The sequence below is a fragment of the Phoenix dactylifera genome, chromosome 4, assembly GCF_051530095.1.
Source record: "Phoenix dactylifera cultivar Ajwa chromosome 4, Ajwa_hap1_PhDact_Kaust_v1.1, whole genome shotgun sequence".
Lineage (NCBI taxonomy): Eukaryota > Viridiplantae > Streptophyta > Magnoliopsida > Arecales > Arecaceae > Phoenix > Phoenix dactylifera.
The window spans coordinates 27,744,788-27,766,750 of NC_143193.1; the positions used below are offsets into that span (position 1 = coordinate 27,744,788).

The 21,963-nt window shown below is 40.5% G+C and overlaps 1 pseudogene; it reads left to right on the top strand.

The window, feature by feature from the left end:
* The first annotated feature begins 254 nt into the window (after window positions 1-254).
* Window positions 255-352, top strand: LOC149753764 (small nucleolar RNA R71; annotated as a pseudogene).
* Window positions 353-21,963: the final 21,611 nt, after the last annotated feature.

Genomic DNA, 21,963 nt, shown 5'->3' on the forward strand with positions numbered 1-21,963 from the left:
TTTTAGCTTGAATATCATCCTGAGTACTAAAGTTGTAAAGGCCCCCGTGTCCAATGTTAGTAGGCTTAGGCAAAGGTTTATTCACTCTATCCCCTGTATCCCATAATTGTGCAGTTTCTGCAAGAGAGTCTAAATAGTCCCATGCCTCATCGGGTTGCTTTTCCAAAAATAGACCATTGCACATAGTCTCTATAAATTGTTTTAATTGTGGAGACAACCCTTCGTAAAAGAAACTAATGGTTCTCCATGTTTCAAACCCGTGATGAGGACAAGAGAGAAGCAACTCTTTAAATCTCTCCCAGCATTCATAAAATGTTTCATGGTCTTTTTGTTGGAAATTACTAATGTGCCTTTTCAAAAAGTTAGTCCTTTGTGCGGGAAAGAATTTTTTCAAGAATTCTCTTTGCATATCATGCCATGTTCCTAGCAATCTAGGTCTCGAGGAGTTCAACCATGTTTTGGCTTTATCCTTTTAAGGAAAAAGAAAACAAGGTCAATTTAAGGATGTCTTCCGATACATTTGGCACTCTAAATGTGATGCTAATTTTCTCAAAATCCTTAATGTGAGGATAAGGGTTCTCAGATTCCATCCCATGATACTTGGGCAGCAATTGAATTACTCCTGGTTTGATTTCAAAGTGTCCTACATTTTCAGGAATAATCATGCATGATGGTTGACTAGTCCTAGTAGGGTGTAAGTATTATCGAAGTGTCATAACTGGGGGTCTACCTTCATTACCATGGTGACTTCCTACATCGTCATCAGCCATCTCACCAGTTCTAAGATTTTGCGAAAGAGTTTCAATAATATGATCTAAGGAATTGTCAAAAGTTTTTCGATTCAAATGCCAGTATTGTCCCTATTCCAACCTAGCATACAAAATTTAATTAATTTTTTTTTAATTAAATGATCACCCTTGCTCTTTTCGTAAAGTTTTTATCAATTTTCAATTAGCAACAAGGGTTAAGGAGGTATGATAACAATAAAATTCTGATTCTAAAAAAAAAAAAATTAAACACAGAAAATTCAAAACATACAGCAGCAAGGTTTCATATTAATCTAATGGTCTTAAAAGTATCCGAATGTGCAGTAAAGGTTTCATATTAAAACTATGATATTAGAGTTTGATGCAGACTATGCAGAAAATAAAAAAACAGCAGTAAAGATTTTTTTTTTATTTTCAGTTTTAATTTTACTCTAAGGTTCAACCTAGCTACTAAGGTACTAATTAAATATAAAATTATACTAATAACTCAGCCGTTCTCCGGCAACGGTGCCAAAAAAACTTGACGCATTCGCAAAAATGCTTTCGCGAAACTAATCTCCCAAGTATAGGAGAATCGCACAAGTAGTAAATTCTCGAAAGTCCGAGGTCGAATCCTCAGGAAACAAAATATATATGAGATTATTTAGTATAATTTTAGATTAATTAATTCAATAAATTTGTGGATTAAGATGATGTTTTAATTTTCAGAAATTAAAAGCAGAGAATAATATATCAATAAACAAAGTTCGATGAAATAAAGATGGTAGGGATCTGGAATCCCCCTTGATGATATTGCATCCAAGAAATAAACTCTATGGTTTTTGATTAAAGATTAACTATAGGATAGATATACTAATCATGGTATATATTTCATGAACATATGAACTCAATTTCTAAGCATTCATCGTGCTTTCTACGTCTATGACAAATCAAATACTAATGCAATCCATATATCAATAATCATAATCCATTAAAGAGCTATCTACGAAATAACTACACATGGATCAAGAACATATCAGTAAATATAAGTCATTCAAAGCAAAAGTTTAGAGTTTACTTCAAAGAACAATAAATCAAAGGTTCCTCCATCACCCTCCCTAAGAAATCAGCCACTCATTTCAAACATTAGTCTCCCTCTCATTTTTTTTCTTTTCTTTTTCAGAAAACAGGGCCTCCCCTATTTTTGTTTTTCAAATGAGATCTCCTCTATTTTTCCGAATGAGGGATGCCCGGCTGCTCTTTTCCAACCGAGAGAGATATATCAAGCTCCCTCCATTCCCTTCTCGCACGCGGTGAAGATGAGCGGACCGGATGGATTTTGGGGCGTTGATCGCGGGATGAGGCGGTCATCCGGGATGCAGATGCTGGCTGGCCGTGAGATACTCGGACGCGGGATCCTACTGTGATGCTGGAATGGAGATCTGATCGCGAACGGAAGGAGGATTGGAGTTGGGATGTGGACGCTGGGATCATGGGAGATTCACATGCGGATGCGAGGACCTGAGATTCCGAAAGATTGCGATCGCCATGGGATGCAGAAGGGAAGGAGGGTCGCATGCTGGGACGCTCGGGAGAAGTAGAATGGGGCGTGGACGGCTGAAGATGAAGCTTGGAATCAATCCGGGGACTGAGACGCGGATGCTGGGATCTGTTGGAATGCATGGGAGATGAACTGTGGATGGCTGGGAGCTGATCACACGCGCTGGGAGAAGTTGGATGCAGGAGGTTAGATCACGGATCCTAGGACGCGCTGGATCTGAGAAGGCTGATGTGGCTAGAACTCGGGAGAGCTGGCTCATGCGTGAGGCGGGCTAAAGAAGAGCTGGGATCTGTTCTGCAGCTGAGAAGAGATGAATTTGTATAAAATAATGATGAAAATTATAATAAGTGCTATGGATAAAATATTTAATCATGCAAATGTTAACACCTATCATTTATCATTATTTTGCTAGCATTAGGCTAAGTTAATTTGTACTTAGATCGCACTTTTGTGCTCTCATCACTTCTAATTCATTCAGCCCAGTCTACCACCCTGATAATAGGCTCCACCCGAACTTCTCATACAGGCAGACTAAACCTATTCAGCACCAGGGTGGTCCACCAGGTTTTTAGAAAAAATTTTCCAGGATAGGTCCACCACAAATGAACCAATCATTAGCTCCACCTATCCCCCCTTATAATGCCCCTATCCCTCAACAGTCTACATCATTGGAAGCCATGATGGCTAACATGATGAAGTAGCAACAAGACTTCATCCAACAGCAACAACAGACCAACATGGCTTAAACCCAGACTAACCAATTTCATGCGCAAGCGATTGCAAAACTTGAGGTTAGTCTGAGCCAAATAGCTAACTCTCTAGGGGATAGGAAGAGAGTTGAATTACCTAGTCAGCCAGTGCCTAAACCTAGTAGGCAACAAAATCAAGGTCAGAGAGGTCAGTATCAAATCGATTCTAATGAAAATCCGACCTATGAAGTTCAGGCAATTACCACTTTAAGGTCTGGCAAGCAAGTGGACAACAAAGTCCAACCTCCTGAAAAAGAAAATAAAAATGAATCCGATAAGAATCCTATTCAAAGGGAGGGTCAAGAGTAGGACAAAAAGGAAGAATCCATAGAAACATACAAACCTAAGATTCCCAGTAGACTTCAGGACTCCAAGAAACAATCTAACTTTGATGAAATAATGAAATTTTTTAAAACTGTTCAAATAAATATACCTTTTCTCGATGTCATACGACAAATTCTCTCCTATACAAAATTCTTGAAAGACCTCACCACGGTCAAAAGAAAAATCAGCATTCCTAGGCAAGCTGTTATGGCTGCACAAGCCTCATCTCTCATTCAATAACAGATTGTCCCGAAATTCAAAGATCCTGGTTGCCCCACCATTGAAATAAAAATAGGAGAAACGATCATCCAAAGAGCCCTATTAGATTTAGGAGTCAGTGTGAACCTACTTCCCTATTATGTGTACCAAAAGTTAGGTTTGGGAGAATTAAAGCCCACAAATATTATCCTTTTCTTAGCAGATAGGACAGTGAAGCACCCCGAAGAAATTGTAGAGGATGTAATAGTGAACGTAAACGAGTTTTACTATCCTATGGACTTCGTTATCCTTGAGACCGAACTTGTAATACATCCAGACAATCACACACCTATAATTTTAGGTAGACCTTTCTTAGCCACAGCAAATGCTGTGATAAATTGTCGAAATGGCATGCTAAAGTTATCTTTTGGCAACATGAAAGTCGAGCTTAATGTCTTCAACATAAGTAAACAACCACCAGATGATAAAGAAATCAATGAAGTTGATATGATTAAAAGTCTGGTTCAGGAGACCTTCTTACAAACTTATAGTAAGGACCCTTTAGAAGCTTACCTTGCCCATTCTGAGAAAGGGGTCGAGCATGCGCCCCCTAATTCTGTTCCCCTTATGAGCATAGATCATCATCAGCCGACTGTTCTTCCTCGGACTCTTCCAAAACCATTCTTATATAATGGTTGAAAAAAAAATGAATCTCCATTTTGTCTGGCTGAAGGCAACCCAACATGTAAATATTAAATATATATATATATATCAATAAATTACTAACATGCAGGTTTGGGGGATTTTGACCCAATTTTCAATTTACCCACCCATATCAGATAACTTCTCCTCCGTCCTCTTACTGCTTTAAATTTTCTTTAACATTGAGGACAATGTTAGATTTAGGTATGGGGGTGAGAATATTTTTGTAATTTTTCATTTACAAAGATTTAAAAAAAAAGAAAGAAGGGATTTCAAATTTCTAACTCAAGATCGAACCTTTTTGGCTGTATAAACTAGAAATTGCTTTGACAATAGCTTTGAGTTAAGCAATATGATAACAATTCTAGCTTGAGTTTTCGTTCCACCTATCTTCTACTAACATGATAGAAGACGATTTAGCACCTACACGTAAGCACATGAATAGTGGGGTATGTCAACTTGCAACTAATATGAATACTTTTAATCTTCTGGATAATTTAAAGTTATATGTGTGATAAACACCCTATTAAAAAAAGGAAAAAAAGAAATAAAAAGAAATAAAAATAAAAAGAGAAAATAAAACGAGTTTATTTTAAGTCTTCTCACTGAGTAACCGGGCCTCTTGCTTGGCAAGCAGCGAGTGTTCGCGTAAAAAGGTGAGGATGGCTGAGATTAAAACTCTGAGTGACTAATTTGGTCTTGGAGCCTAGTTGATTTGAGTTATTAAGCCTGTTAGGGTGTCTTTACACCTAGTGCCCTGAGCCATCTGAATCGGAAGTCATTGGCTTAACACTCGCTACACGGGTCAGCTAGAAAGCTTAATAAGGCTAGATATTGCATAAGTCATTTTTCTTAGCATTCAGTCTAATTAAAAATTAAATCTTGGGTGTTCATTACCATTTAACTCTAGAAAGTCTTGAAAATTGGAGTGATCATGTTGGAAGTAAGTGAAAGCCACTTATTTATATGATACTATCTTACACCTCACTACATTCTTGACTTGTTAGCAGATAGATGGGGTGTAATGAAACTTGAGTTAGAATCTGCTTAAATATGATAGCAACAAGTCTCTATTGTCCTTGCAATTCTAGTTTCATACAGTAATACTTGTTCAAATTTCGAGTTAAAAATTAGAAATTCCTGACTGATGAAGTTTGTAGGTAACTTCACTACAAACCCTCACGAGACAACACTCGTCCACTAGGATAACCTAGGGGTTTAACGGCTTGTTGCACGTGCTAAGTGCAATCGTGATGCTCTACGAAAGTGGGTACGTATCTTAGTTTTTTTTTATGTACTTAGCTTCAATAAAAAGTCATGGGTTAGACTACATTTTTTTGTGCCCTCATTTTATCGTTTGCTTATTAATTGCTAGAGACTAGCAATAAGCTGGTTGGAGGGTGTGATGAGAGCACAAAAGTACAATCATCATACCATCTTAATTAGTATTATAGCTAATCATTAATAATAAAATTAACTAATTAACGTTGTATTTGTGTTTGAGTGCAAGTAATCCAAGAGACCCAATAACATTAGGTTTGAGCCCAATGCCCGGCAGCCCAAGCTCAGGTCAAGCCAGCATTCCAGCGCGTCCCAATCCTTCACGCCATCAACGACGTCCCAAGGATCTCGCGATCAGCCCAGACGGGTCTCCAGCTCCCAGTCCGCCCTTACAGCACCAACTTGATTGTGCCAGGCCGTCCGCGTCTTCAGCGCGTCCCCACTACGCATGCACCTTCCAAATGAGCATCTTCATCTTCAACCTTCAATCCCAACGCCTCAAGACACGTCATGCTCTGTTGCTTGCCATTAAGGAGCCACCAACCGTCCATTCCAAAACCCCTCTTCTTCCTTCCGCAATCCATCCCAGCTCCTTCCCAAATCAAGCCATTCACAACACGTCGAAGCAGCATCCCAGCTCCTTCCCGTGATCCCAAAGTCCACCGTGGCCGTGATCGGCTCCTCCCAGCGGTCCCACGGCGCCCCCCCACGGATCCTGCACTGCGTCTCCTTCCTTCCGCGATCCGAATCCCAGCATCGTGCCCAGCAGCCGTCCACGAAGCTTCCGCCCGTGATCCAGCTCTTTCCATCCGACGCAGCATCCACATCTTCTTCCATTCGCAGCCGTGCGCCCATTCTGGATTCCTAGCATCCACCGCATCCTCCTCCTCCGCGTTGTAGCAGCAGCAAATCCTCCCCTTCCGGCCATAGCAGCAGATTAGCAGGGGATTTTCAGCATCTCATCTCCTTCTGTCGATCTCGCAGCAACCTCCACAACGCATCTCAGCCTCCCATTTCATCTTCTTCCGCTCAACCCAGTAATCACGCATCCAAAGCTTCCAGAGCCGATCCAGCCTCCTCCGCCTCTGCTTCCGCCGTGATGCATCCGAGATCCTGCGTCCGTTCCGAAGAGGTGATCCCGCACACAATCGCAGACCGCACCCTCCTGCTCTCCCAGGATCCATCGCTGGCTTCAAGGTTTTCGGCGATCTATAAGAGGGGGACGGGAGGAGAAGAAAGGAGAGCTCGGTTGGGGGCCAAAGAACAGAGGAGAGGTGGTGGGCGGCGGGTCCAAAGAGGAGCTCGTTTGGTCCAAAAAGAAATAGGGGAGGAAGCTCTGTTTTGGGAAGAAGAAAGAAAAAAAAAAAGGAAATTAGTATTTTATGTTCCACCGTGGGAGAGAGAGAGAGAGAAGAGAAGTAATTTGTTTTTTTTGTTTTCTTTATTTTATTTGCAAAATAGAAGGAGTATTAGGCCTCTAATCTCCATTTTTATTTGTAATCAGTTTTCTTTTTATGAAATCCATCAATTCTCTTTCATGCAATCCTTGTTCTAGGTTCAGTTTAATTTCTGCTTTTTATGCAATACATTAAATTTTCTTTTATGCAATTTATGTTCTAGGCTTTTGATCTTCTTAGCACTGATTTTCATCCATTTTAACTTATACCAAAACTCTTCTTTGATTAGTTAAATATATAAATGCTTTTCGAATTTAAGTACTTGTCTTTCCGTTAATTTCAAATAGAAAACATTCTCCGGTAGACCAGAGAATCCGTAAACATCCCCGAAGTAATATTTTTTTTCTTTTGTTATTCAAAAATCGATTTTGAATTCGAGTGAACGTTTTAATTTTTATGCAACTCCAATCGCCTCCCTGTGGATTGACCTCTTACGATCACTATTCTTCGAGTAGAACAGATAAAAGTAAAATTAATTTAAACTTTGTTTGTCAGTTCTAACAACGATCTGTTTAGCATATTTTTAGGTAAACAGAAATCAGACAACAAAATTTTGGCGATGTAGTATAGTGGTGAGTATTCCCGCCTATCACGCGGGCGACCCGGGTTCGTTCCCCGGCAACGGCGCCAAAATTTTGTTGTCTGATTTCTGTTTACCTAAAAATATGCTAAACAGATCGTTGTTAGAACCGACAAACAAAGTTTAATTTAATTTTACTCTTACATTTTCTACTCGAAGAATAGTGGTCGTAAGAGGTCGATCCATAGGGAGGCGATTGGAGTTGCTTAAAAATAAAAACTTTCACTCGGATTCAAAATCGATTTTTGAATTAAAAGAAAAACATTATGTCGTGGATGTTGACGGATTTTCTAGTCTATCGGAGAATGTTTTCTACTTGAAATTAACTAAAAGACAGGTACTTAGATTCAAAGAGCATTTATATATTTAACTAATCAAAGAAGAGTTTTGGCATAAGTTCAAATGGATGAAAACTAATGCTAAGAATATCAAAAGCCCAGAACATAAATTGCATAAAAGAAAATTTAATGTATTGTATAAAAAGCAGAAATTAAATTGAACCTAGAACAAGGATTGCATGAAAGAGAATTGATGGATTTCATAAAAAGAAAACTGATTACAAATAAAAGTGGAGATTAGAGGCCTAATACTCCTTCTATTTTGCAAATAAAATAAAGTAAAGAAAAAAAAACAAATTACTTCTCTTCTCCCTCTCTCTCCCACGGTGGAACATAAAATACTAACTTCCTCTCTTTTTTTTTCTTCTTTCTTCTTCCCAAAAGAAACAGAGCACTTCCCCTGTTCCTTCTTGAACCAGCCGACCACCTCGCCGAGATCCTGCGCCCGTTAGGTTCAGTGGGAGTCCTTGTATGATATGGTGCATTACTAGTATATCCCTTTCTGAAACATGATCAAATTTTTCTGTCTTCGGGAAAAACATCTTGTTGATCATGTGATGCAGCAGACGCATCTCTGCATTCAGTTGATTGGCACTGATCTCAGTCCAATCTTCTGTGACTTCTCTATTCAGAATGATACTAATCCCTTCATTTCTATTTTCTAGATGATCTCTATTTTTTCCATCATTTGGAATCCAAAGGGTATCTCTAAGAATCTCTTCAGAAATTAAAATAGGTACATCTTTTACCTTAGACGAAATCTGTCCTTTTCCATGTTTGGCATTGTTGTAGAGTTCTCGTACCAGGTCTGGGTAGGTTGGCACATTCAGAGAGCATAGGTATTCCCAACCCATATCCTTAAGATTCTGCCCTAAGGAAAAAGTTTCTTTCTCCAGAAATTCGAAATCCACTCTCCTTCCTGTCGATACATTTCTTATGGAGAGAGGTCCTTGTCTGGATATTGAGGACGGAGGTGACGGAGAAGTCGTAACGGGTTGAGGCGGTGGAGTTACTTCCTTCTATGGATTCTCTGCTCTTGCCTTCGTTCTCCTCTCTGTGTGTGGAGTGGTATTCTTCCTCTTTGGCCCAGATGTCATTTGCTTGATTCTCACCATTAGAAGATCAATCAGAACCTCGAAAAGATTTTCTAGGATTTTTGGGAGTTTCTGGTTCGAAGAAGAGTTTGAAGACAAAAAGGCGCTCTAAGGATTATGAAACCTTTTAGGTTCAATGTTTCAGAGAGAAAGGGAAAGCCTTTTAGAATACGTTTCGAATAGTTTCCTCTTTAGTCGATTCATCTAACTCATGAGTCATCTCCGATGAACTAAGAGTCGACTCTTTTAACTTAAGAGTCGTCTCTTGTGAGTTAGGGGTCGACTCTTTTAACTTAAGAGTCGTCCCTTACTTCATGAGTCAAATGTTGGGAACCCGCCTATGCCGCTGATATTTCAAAAAAAATCAGATGGCAGCGGAAGAGGCAAGTGCGGGATCGACGTTCATCGCATGAACCGTTCGTAGTTAGGCAAGGATTAAAAACTTTTAAAAATATTAGAAGATCAGATCTTCACCTTGTGCGGGTAGATGATCACCGCAAATCTAAGTTCGTGGTTTTAGAAAGAGGGTTCGCTTGAAGCCGTTCAAGTGTCCGGCCTCTACGGGTATCCACATGAAGCAGAGATCCGATCAAAGCTCTCTAGTCTTCCCGGGGTGCTAGCTCCCTTGCAAAGACTTCTTTTGATGGCTGATTTCCTCTCTTTCAATCAACCCTTGATTGTGCTTGAGAGGAGGAAGAAGAAAGGGGATCTTGAAGAAGAACCAAAGCCCCTACTGCAGCCTTTCTTTTCCCTGCGTTGGATGAAGGAAGGGAAGGGGAGGAGGCCGCCAAGGCTTCTTCTTTTCTTCCCTTTGCTTGCGGCTGAACCAAGGAGAGGGGAGAGGGTGGCTACGGCTACAAGGAGGGGAGAAGAATCACTTAGGGCGCCAGCCCCTTTGCCCTCCTTTTATAACCATCTAGGGCTCCTAGAAGTTAGGAGCCCTTGATGTATTACCAAGAGGGGCGCCGGCCCCTCTTGTTGCCGCACCAAAGGATCAAAGGAGGAGGGGCGTGAGCCCCTCCTTCATGGTTGCCCTAATCCTTATTAAGCAAGGATTGGGATGCCCTAATGTGGTCAAGCCCTAATCCAATTAGGCTTAGCCCAAGGGTGAACCAATTTGGATCCAATCTAGGTAAGTCCTAATCCAATTAGAACTTAAATCAATTTTGACTCAATTGAACTCTTCAATCCTAATCCAATTAGGAGTCTTATTGATTCATTAGATTAATAATTAATTGTTACTTAAGAAACCCTAATCCAAATTAGGACATATTTAATTTTAGTCCTAATCCAATTAGGACTCTATTTGAATCCGAAGTCCTAATCCAATTAGGATTTCTAGGAATCCTATTCTAAGTAGGAATCCAAAGATGAATTCAAAATCCCAGTCCTACTCCAGAACCTAATCTAATTAGGATTGTAGGAATTCTACTCCAAGTAGGAATCCCAGTCCTACTCCATCTAGGATTTCCAGTCCTAATCCAATTAGGACTCTAGGAATCCTACTCGAAGTAGGACTCTTGTTTCAAGTCCAATTAATTAATTCACATTGTTCCTTCTTCAACTTATTTATCAATCGAATTAATTACTCGTGATTCATAATCACTTTTCAACCATCAGATCGGTCAATACTTCTAGTGTGTGTGACCCCATAGGTTCTATTCTGACTGGTAGTGAGATATATTGTGATCTCTATCACAATATCATTGAAAACTCCTTTCAATGGATTGGAACGATTCCAAGTCTACTCATTAGGGTTTATCGATCATCAAGATAATTCCTATGAGTCCTAGCATCCACCAGTGACACCTAGCAGCATGTAGTGGCTACCCAGCAGAATAGAATGATGAACCTCTAGGTGCAGTTATCATGTGATACAGTCCTTCTATCGTGGATCCCTACAGGACGGAGGTCATGGACAACTCGTCAAACCCCATCGTCTGTCATATGTCAAGATTTATTCGACTTAAGTTCGAGAGTGGAAAACTCTTTCTCCACTGTGCATACTGCCCCGGCCGATGTCTTACAAACTCAGTCTTATAAATCACATAGGATCTCTCCTTATCTATCAAGGTCGATAGATTCCTTATAGGTGCATACCCTACTCCTACAGTGAACTTACTGCAGCCAATCTACACTGCATGGACCCATATGGCTAGAGACCATATATGTGTGCAGTCAAACTACAATAACCTCACTGTGAGTGGCCGAAGCACCGCAGGTCAAAGGACCAGTCACACTACTGCAACGTCAAGCAAGTCACTGACGAGTGGATAGACATCCAAGTGACTTCTTGTATTGGTCACGCTCAGTATCCTTGTTCTTAGCAAGCACCTGCACTATTACTTCAGTGTCGCCACACTGTGGACTCGAGTCTCGTCCATCCATAAGAAAAGTAATGTGTGCACTGATCTCATCGGATCGGTCACCGCCCTCGTGATGATCCATCGATCAGGAGCATTCAGAAATTAATCACCAATGATGCATGGCTCAAATTCTTAACTCTTAAGAATATGCATCATCATCTTATTAATTCTTGGACGATTCATAGACACATAAACAATATGAATGAAAAAGATGCCTTTTATTTATTCAATAATAATAAAGTCAAGTACAAATTATTTCCTAGAATTAATAATGTGTCAGCCAAAATTGGCTTCTAGGGCATACATCTAACAATCTCCCACTTGCACTAAAGCCAATCAGTCATATATCTTAGTCCCATCTTCTCAAGATGGGCTTCAGTCTTTTGCTGACTTAGCTGTTTAGTGAATGGGTCTGCCACGTTATCCGCGGAGTCTACTCTCTGCACTTTGACATACTTCTTCTCAACATAGTCGCATATGAGGTGGAAGCGCCGCTCTATATGCTTGGACTTCTGATGAGACCTTGGCTCCTTAGCAAGGGCTATGACGCCATTATTATCGCAGTAGAGTGTTATGGCATCTGATGACATTACATCCAATTCCGCAATGAATTTCTTGAACCAGAAGCCTTCCTTAGCAGCTTCGGAGGCGGCGATGTATTCAGCTTCCATAGTAGAATCAGCAATGATCGGTTGTTTGGAACTTTTTCAATTTACCGTACCACCATTGCACAAGAACACATATCCAGATGTTGACTTCCTATCATCGACATCAGTCATGAAGTCTGAATCTGTGTATCCTTCTACCTTCAACTCTGATGATCCTCCAAAAACCAAGAATAAATCTTTAGTTCTTCTCAAGTACTTAAGAATATTCTTCACAGCTGTCCAGTGTTCTTTACCTGGATTTGACTGATATCTGCTTGTGATACTCACAGCAAGAGCTATATCAGGTCGTGTACATAGCATGGCATACATCAGGCTCCCTATTGCCGATGCATAGGGAATCTTGCTCATGCGTTGAATCTCTTCAGATGTGTTGGGGCACATCTTCTTGGAGAGATGAATTCCATGCCAAAGGGGTAAAAGACCCCTTTTGTAGTTTTCCATGCTGAACCTTTTCAGCACTTCCTCTATATACATTTTCTGTGATAGGCCAAGCATCCTTTTAGATCTATCTCTATAGACCTTTATTCCCAAAATATAGGATGCTTCCCCAAGGTCTTTCATGGAGAATTCTTTTAACAACCAGACCTTGACCGAGGTTAGCATGGAAATATCATTCCCTATCAGGAGGATGTCGTCCACGTACAGTACGAGAAATACGACAGCACTCCCACTAACCTTTTTGTAAACACACGGTTCCTCTTCGTTTTTGATGAAATCAAACATTTTGATTGTATCATCGAAACGAGTGTTCCAACTCCGAGATGCTTGTTTTAGTCCATAAATGGACCTTTGCAGCTTGCAGACCTTGTGATCTCCATCACTGGAAGTGAAACCCAGAGGCTGTTCCATATAGATATCTTCATCAAGATATCCATTCAGGAAAGCAGTTTTCACATCCATCTGCCAGATTTCATAATCATGAAATGCTGCAATGGCAAGCAATGTTCGGATGGATTTCAGCATGGCTACAGGTGAAAAGGTCTCCTGATAGTCAATGCCTTCGTGTTGACTATACCCTTTCGCCACCAGCCTTGCCTTAAAGGTCTCTACCTTTCCATCCGAACCTATTTTCCTTTTGTAGATCCATTTACATCCAATAGGTACAATACCTTCTGGTGGATCTACTAAGGTCCAGACTTGGTTGGAATGCATGGAGTCTAACTCTGACTTCATGGCTTCCAGCCATTTTTCGGAATCGATATCAGATATCGCCTTATTGTAGTTTTTGGGATCTTGTGTATGATCCCTATCTCCCACTAGGAATATTTTCTCGGTATCCTCTTCTACTATACCTAAGTATCTATCGGGAGGATGGGAGATCCTACTAGATCTACGAGGTGGTCGAGGGACATCGTGTACTGGCTCTGTATGAATGGGTTCATTAGGATCCATGACTCGTTGCTTTTCAGAGACTCTCTTCAAGCTCAATTTTCCTCCCACTGCCTCTATCAAGAATAAACTGGTTTTCCAAGAAGATGGCATGACGGCTCACAAACACATTGTGATCCTCTGAGACGTAAAAATTGTATCCTAATGACTCTTTAGGATATCCTATAAAACGAGCACTTATGGTCCTAGCCTCTAGTTTGTCCGCCTGTAGCCTTTTGACGTGGGCCGGACATTCCCAAATCTTGAGGTGACCAAGACTTGATTTCTTACCATGCCATATCTCATACGGTGTGGTAGGAACGGATTTAGAAGGAACTCTATTTAGTAGATATACTGCGGTAAGTAAGGCATCTCCCCAAAGAAACATAGGTAAGTCAGTGAAGCTCATCATGGACCTGACCATATCCAATAGGGTCCGATTCCTCCTCTCTGACACCCCGTTGAGTTGAGGTGTACCCGGAGGAGTCCATTGTGAGACTATGCCATTGTCCTTGAGATAGTCCCAGAATTTTCCACTAAGGTATTCTCCTCCTCCATCTGATCGAAGAGCCTTAAGAGGTTTTCCAGTTTGTTTTTCTACTTCATTCTTGAACTCTTTGAACTTTTCAAAAGATTCAGACTTGTGTCTCATAAGATACACATACCCATACCGTGAATAATCATCGGTAAAGGTAATGAAGTACGAATAACGTCCCCTGGCTAGCACATCGAATGGGCCACATACATCTGTATGTACTAGGGTAAGTATTTCAGTAGTCCTCTCCCCATGTCCTACAAAGGGCAATCTAGCCATTTTTCCTTGAAGACAGGACTCGCAAACTGGATATGACTCGGAAGTCAATGAGCCGAGAAGCCCATCTTTATCCATTTTGTTCATTCTATCCTCTCCAATATGGCCAAACCTGAGGTGCCACAAATATTTTTGGTTTATCTCATCCCTGGATCTTTTGGATCCTTTGGCATTCACTACTTGCTCAGACACATTTATAGATACATTCATATGCAAATGATAGAGACTGTCAATCATAAAACCACGTGCAACTATTTTATTTCTGAAATAAATAGAACAGCAGTCTTTGTCAAAAGTAAAAACATGACCTTCCTGTGCTAGACATGAAACAGAAATTAAATTTCTGCTAGCAGCAGGTACATAATAGCAGTCTCTAAGCAATAAACTAAAACCAGACGGTAGTCGCAGATGGTAGGTGCCCACAGCCACAGCAGCAACTTTTGCCCCATTGCCAACCCGAAGGGTTACCGCACCTTCCGCCAGCCTTCTACTTTCCTTTAGACCCTGCATGGTAGTGCATAGATGAGCACTAGAACCAGAATCTATAACCCAACTAGAAGCAGAAGAAACCGTTAGATTAGTTTTAATTATGAGCAAGTCTATACCTTCTGAAGGTGTGTCAGTCTTCTTGTTCTTCAGGCTCTCGAGGTATGAAGGATAGTTCCTTTTTCAGTGGCCGTCGACATTGCAGTGGAAACATTTTCCTTTGTCATTAGCCTTTTTCTTTTGAACTTCCTTCTTTGGCTTCTTGTCTTTCTTCTACTTCTTCGCAGGCTTCTTTTTCTTCCAAGCAGACTTTCTCTTGGAACCAGAAGTCAACTCAGCAGCAAGGACATTGCCCCTTGAACCTTTCAAGGCTCCCTCAGCTGTTACCAACATGTTGATCAGTTCAGTCTTAGTGCATTCAATCTTATTCATGTGGTAGTTTACTATAAACTAACCAAATGAATCAGGAAGTGACTGTAGGATCAAATCCACTTGCAATTCCTTGTGCATGTTCATTCCGAGCTTCTCAAGCTCCTCTAGGTCCTTGATCATAGTCAGACCGTGATCATGGACAGACTGCCCTTCGCGCATCTTTGTCTTGAAGAGCCTCTTGGACACTTCAAAACAAACTGTGCGACTCTGCTCACCATACAACTCTTGCAGGTGTGCCAGTATGTCCCTAGCAGTCTTCATATTTTCATGCTGGCATTGGAGTTCATTTGACATGGATGCCATCATATAGCATTTAACTCTAATGTCATCATCCATCCATTTTTGATGCATCTGACGCTGAACATCAATAGGACGTGTTGGTAGTGTGGAGATATCTGAATCGAGTATGTAGCCTATTTTCTCACAGTCCAAAATAATTTTGAGGTTTCTAAGCCAGTCCTTGTAATTGGTTCCGGTCAATCGGTTGGTCTCAAGAATACAGGTCAAAGGGTTTGAAGCTGACATTGTATCTGCAGAGAGTAAAGATTCTAGTTAGACTTTTGTACTTGATTATTAATCTGTTCTAAGGTCTTTTAGAACAAATGTACCTCCCACTATTTTCTCGAATTCCTCACACTCCCCTGGTAGGAAAACGGAAATCCTACACGACTAGGATTTCTAGTGGGTACTGCGGTTCCACCGATTTACATGCCACCTCACCTAACAGTTATTGGTGACACATAGATTGATGAATGTACAACTCTTGTACAATGCTTCTCAAGCATGTTGCAGTGTAACTTGGTCTCTAAGCCATGAAAACCTCACCTAACAGTTATTGGTCCCATTTCTTAGTTAAGTCAGACCCACCGTATAACCGTAGGAATAAAGTCGTCATTGGATCCTCACCTAACAGTTATTGGTGCCCAACCCCACCTTTACCCTACAACATCTCATGTCTATAGAGAGGTCCAGCCCTCCGATGCAACTTGACCACTGTGTCCAGCCGAGACAAATCAACATCAGAAAGGCCTTAGCAGCTCTACTACAGTGGAAGACCTATTGACTTAATATTGGTTAATCAGGTCTTAGTGTTTGCAACTTGAGCTCTTCATAAGAGGTAATCAAACAATTGGCCAGGTAAGCAGGTGGGAGGCTCCCCTTACTTAGAGAGTAAGGTCCTAATTAAGTAACCACATTTCATGCTTTCCTAGACACCAATTAGATCAATTAATCTAATATGACTTGCTCATGTCGGTTCACTCTCGACTTGATTGAGGAGGTTTTAATTTAGGTCTCAATTGGGTTTGCTACATCACATGTAAACCTATCTACCCGACTCACATTCACATCACATGCAAACGGCACATTGCAGGCAGTTATAATCGCAGCAATAATTAAAGCTAAACTTTAAATAGGTGATGATCATGGATTCTAGTTAGGTCATATTACAAGCACATACACGTCAATCGATCAACTGGTCTTTAACTCTTGAATTGGTTCCAAGCCTCCTTGACTCGATCCTTGACCAACTCTTGATCCAATCGCCATCAACCGCTTAGACCCCTGTTCATCTCATGCCTTGTCTTCAACTTGATCGTTGACGTACATCACATCACAGAAATACAACCAGATGTAAAATAAAAATAAAAATAAATTACATCCCCTTTTAGGAGGCACGCAGGCCTCTCAAAACATTAAACAAGATGCATGCAAGTATCTGAAAAATTACATGACATCACAAATCACATCGCAGGTCATTACATTTGATACCAAAAGGGTTTGAATCCTATGATCATCACCACATGCAGCAATTATAATTTTCAGATCTGAAAACTAATTGATTATCTTATGACATAGGTTGCTGATCATGCTAATCATGATTCTAAACTTTGTAATCCCATTAATAATGCAATTAGAATCATCTTTTTATCACATAAAAATCAGTATGTAAAAATCAGCACCCTAGAAAAAATCTGCATGCAGAAATTTTCAGCATGCATGATCATTCAATTTTCAGATCTAATAAGCCTTTAGATAATTAATTCTTACCTTAATCTACGATGCCTAGGCTCTGATACCACTGTTGGGAACCCGCCTATGCCGCTGATATTTCAAAAAAAATCAGATGGCAGCGGAAGAGGCATGTGTGGGATCGACGTTTATCGCATGAACGTTGTTTCATAAACCGTTCGTAGTTAGGCAAGGATTAAAAACTTTTAAAAATATTAGAAGATCAGATCTTCACCTTGTGCGGGTAGATGATCACCGCAAATCTGAGTTCGTGGTTTTAGGAAGAGGGTTCGCTTGAAGCCGTTCAAGTGTCCGGCCTCTACGGGTATCCACACGAAGCAGAGATCCGATCAAAGCTCTCTAGTCTTCCCGGGGTGCTAGCTCCCTTGCAAAGACTTCTTTTGATGGCTGATTTCCTCTCTTTCAATCAACCCTTGATTGTGCTTGAGAGGAGGAAGAAGAAAGGGGATCTTGAAGAAGAACCAAAGCCCCTACTGCAACCTTTCTTTTCCCTGCGTTGGATGAAGGAAGGGAAGGGGAGGAGGCCGCCAAGGCTTCTTCTTTTCTTCCCTTTGCTTGCGGCTGAACCAAGGAGAGGGGAGAGGGTGGCTACGGCTGCAAGGAGGGGAGAAGAATCACTTAGGGCGCCGGCCCCTTTGCCCTCCTTTTATAACCATCTAGGGCTCCTACAAGTTAGGAGCCCTTGATGTATTACCAAGAGGGGCGCCGGCCCCTCTTGTTGCCGCACCAAAGGATCAAAGGAGGAGGGGCGTGAGCCCCTCCTTCATGGTTGCCCTAATCCTTATTAAGTAAGGATTGGGATGCCCTAATGTGGTCAAGCCCTAATCCAATTAGGCTTAGCCCAAGGGTGAACCAATTTGGATCCAATCTAGGTAAGTCCTAATCCAATTAGAACTTAAATCAATTTTGACTCAATTGAACTCTTCAATCCTAATCCAATTAGGAGTCTTATTGATTCATTAGATTAATAATTAATTGTGACTTAAGAAACCCTAATCCAAATTAGGACATATTTAATTTTAGTCCTAATCCAATTATGACTCTATTTGAATCCGAAGTCCTAATCCAATTAGGATTTCTAGGAATCCTATTCTAAGTAGGAATCCAAAGATGAATTCAAAATCCTAATCTAATTAGGATTGTTGGAATCCTACTCCAAGTAGGAATCCCAGTCCTACTCCAACTAGGATTTCCAGTCCTAATCTAATTAGGACTCTAGGAATCCTACTCGAAGTAGGACTCTTGTTTCAAGTCCAATTAATTAATTTTCATTGTTCCTTCTTCAACTTATTTATCAATCGAATTGATTACTCGTGATTCATAATCACTTTTCAACCATCGGATCGGTCAATACTTCTAGTGTGTGTGACCCCATAGGTTCTACTCTGACTGGTAGTGAGATATATTGTGATCTCTATCACAATATCATTGAAAACTCCTTTCAATGGATTGGAACGATTCCAACTCTACTCATTAGGGTTTATCGATCATCAAGATAATCCCTATGAGTCCCACCATCCACCAGTGACACCTAGCAGCATGTAGTGGCTACCCAGCAGAATAGAATGATGAACCTCTAGGTGCAGTTATCATGTGATACAGTCCTTCTATCGTGGATCCCTACAGGACGGAGGTCATGGACAACTCGTCAAATCCCATCATCTGTCATATGTCAAGATTTATTCGACTTAAGTTCGAGAGTGGAAAACTCTTTCTCCACTGTGCATACTGCCCCGGCCGAGGTCTTACAAACTCAGTCTTATAAATCACATAGGATCTCTCCTTATCTATCAAGGTCGATAGATTCCTTATAGGTGCATACCCTACTCCTACAGTGAACTTACTGCAGCCAATCTACACTGCATGGACCCATATGGCTAGAGACCATGTATGTGTGCAGTCAAACTACAATAACCTCACTGTGAGTGGCCGAAGCACCGCAGGTCAAAGGACCAGTCACACTACTGCAACGTCAAGCAAGTCACTGACGAGTGGATAGACATCCAAGTGACTTCTTGTATTGGTCACGCTCAGTACCCTTGTTCTTAGCAAGCACCTGCACTATTACTTCAGTGTCGTCACACTGTGGACTCGAGTCTCGTCCATCCATAAGGAAAGTAATGTGTGCACTGATCTCATCGGATCGATCACCGCCCTCGTGATGATCCATCGATCAGGAGCATTCAGAAATTAATCACCAATGATGCATGGCTCAAATTCTTAACTCTTAAGAATATGCATCATCATCTTATTAATTCTTGGACGATTCATAGACACATAAACAATATGAATGAAAAAGATGCCTTTTATTTATTCAATAATAATAAAGTCAAGTACAAATTATGTCCTAGAATTAATAATGTGTCAGCCAAAATTGGCTTCTAGGCCATACATCTAACATCAACTCCTCATTTACATGAGTTGTCTCATCAGACTGTTCAAGAGACAAAATCTTTTTGAATAACATTTAAAACTTAATTGCAAACCACGGATTAAATCAACTAAAATTCAACCAATGATAGTCAATCAAAATATACAAATTATCAGTCATAATCAGTCATCAACATGGATCACAAATGCATAATTCACCTCTAAATTTACAAAATACTTCTTCATTAAGAGGTTTAGTGAAAATATCTGCAATTTGTTTATCAGTATTGATAAATTCCATTTTTATATTCCGATTTTGAGCATGATCTCTTATGAAATGATGTCTGATTTCTATATGTTTAGATCTTGAGTGTTGTATGGGATTTTTAGTCAAATTTATGGCGCTAGTGTTGTCACACCTTATAGAAATTTTATTTTGTTTTATGCCATAATCCTCAAGCTGTTGCTTAATCCATAGAATTTGGGCACAGCAACTTCCTGCAGCAATATATTCAGCCTCAGCTGTAGATAGTGCTACGGAGTTTTGTTTTTTACTAAACCAAGAAATTAAGTTTGTTCCAAGAAATTGGCAAGTTCCACTTGTACTTTTGTTGGCGGCGACCCGCACCGGAACCCACTCACACCAGCGCCGCCACCGACGTCGGACAAGCAAGAGAGATACAAACGGATAAGCACTCTCTTGCTCCCTCGACTCCGGACTCAAGGATCACCTCTTCGCTCCGCCTACGAAGGGCAAAAGATTACCCCGTGGTATCAGTAGGGTAAAACACTTGAGCACCGCAACGGATTATCAAAGATCAAAGGAAGAAGAAGGAAGAAAATAGCAAAGCAAACACAAAGATGTAACGAGGTTCGGCTACAAATAGCCTACGTCCTCCACCGCTCCAAATCTCAATAAGGATGAACTGATTACAGAGATAGCACACACCCGAACGATCACAAGCGATCGATCTACAAGAGATTCACACAGAATTTCCTTTGCACAAGAAGTAGGATCCCAATCCTCTTCTTCTCTAGAACCCTAGCCTCACAAACAAGAGTCTCTCTCAAATATACGGCCAATCAATCTTACCCTAGGGCTCTCATGAGTCCTATATATAGTCTCAAGACCTTCAGATGATCATAGCCGTCGAAACGCCACCAAAAACACCAAAAGAAAATCGTCCGTACGATTTTTCGCGAGCCCGAGTCGACTCGGCTGAAGTCCGAGTCGACTCTGGCACGTCTGAACAACTTCCAGTTTAACTGGCACGATCTCGAGTCGACTCCACTGTATCTCGAGTCGACTCGACGATGCTCCGAGTCGACTCGACTGTAGTTCGAGTCGACTCTGACAGTCCAGACAGAAACATGGTTTTTGCGGCTTTCTCCTCTCGGGTCGACTCGACTGTTCCCGAGTCGACTCGACTGAAGCTCGAGTCGACTCCGACAGTCCGCCAGACAGAAAACTATGCAGAATTGATTTTCCTTCAATTCTCTTCATCACCAAAGGTCTCCACATACCCCAACAACTTTTTCTATCTAATCTACAACCAGCAAAATCAGCATCTGAGTATCCAATCAAGTCAATTGTAGATGCCTTAGAATACCATAAACCTAGGTGTTGTGTTCCTTTTAAGTATCTTAATATCATTTTAACAGCAATTAAGTGTGATTCTTTAGGATTGCTTGATATCTTGCACACATACAAATACTATGCATTATATTAGGTCTACTTGTTGTAAGATAAAGTAAAGATCCAATCATTTCTCTATACAGCTTTGAATCAAAGGATTTACCATGCTCATCTTTTTCTAATTTACAAGAGATGCTCATAGGAGTACCTATTAATTTTGAATCTTCCATACCAAACTTCTTTCAGATTTTCTTTGTGTATTTGCTTTGGCAGATGAAGATTTCATCTCTTGTTTGTTTGATTTGGAGTCCAAGGAAGAAGTTGAGTTCACCCATCAAACTCATCTCGAACTCACCTTGCATGAGCTTAGCAAATTTTTTACATAAACTTTCATTAGTAGCTCCAAATATAATATCATCAACATATATTTGAACAATCAGTATATCAGAATTTTTCTTTTTGATAAACAGAGTTTTATCAACATTTTCTCTTGAAAAATTGCTCTTTATTAAAATGCTGCTTAGTCTATCATACCAAGCTCTACGAGCTTGCTTCAAGCCATAAAGTGCTTTGTTCAATTTAAAACATGATCTGGAAGTTTATGATTTTCAAATCCAGATGGCTATTCTACATAAACTTCTTCAGTTATGAAACCATTTAGAAATGCACTTTTGACATCCATTTGAAATAATTTAAAATTCATGAAGTATGCAAATGCAAGTAATAATCTGATAGCTTCAAGTCTAGCTACAGGTGCAAAAGTTT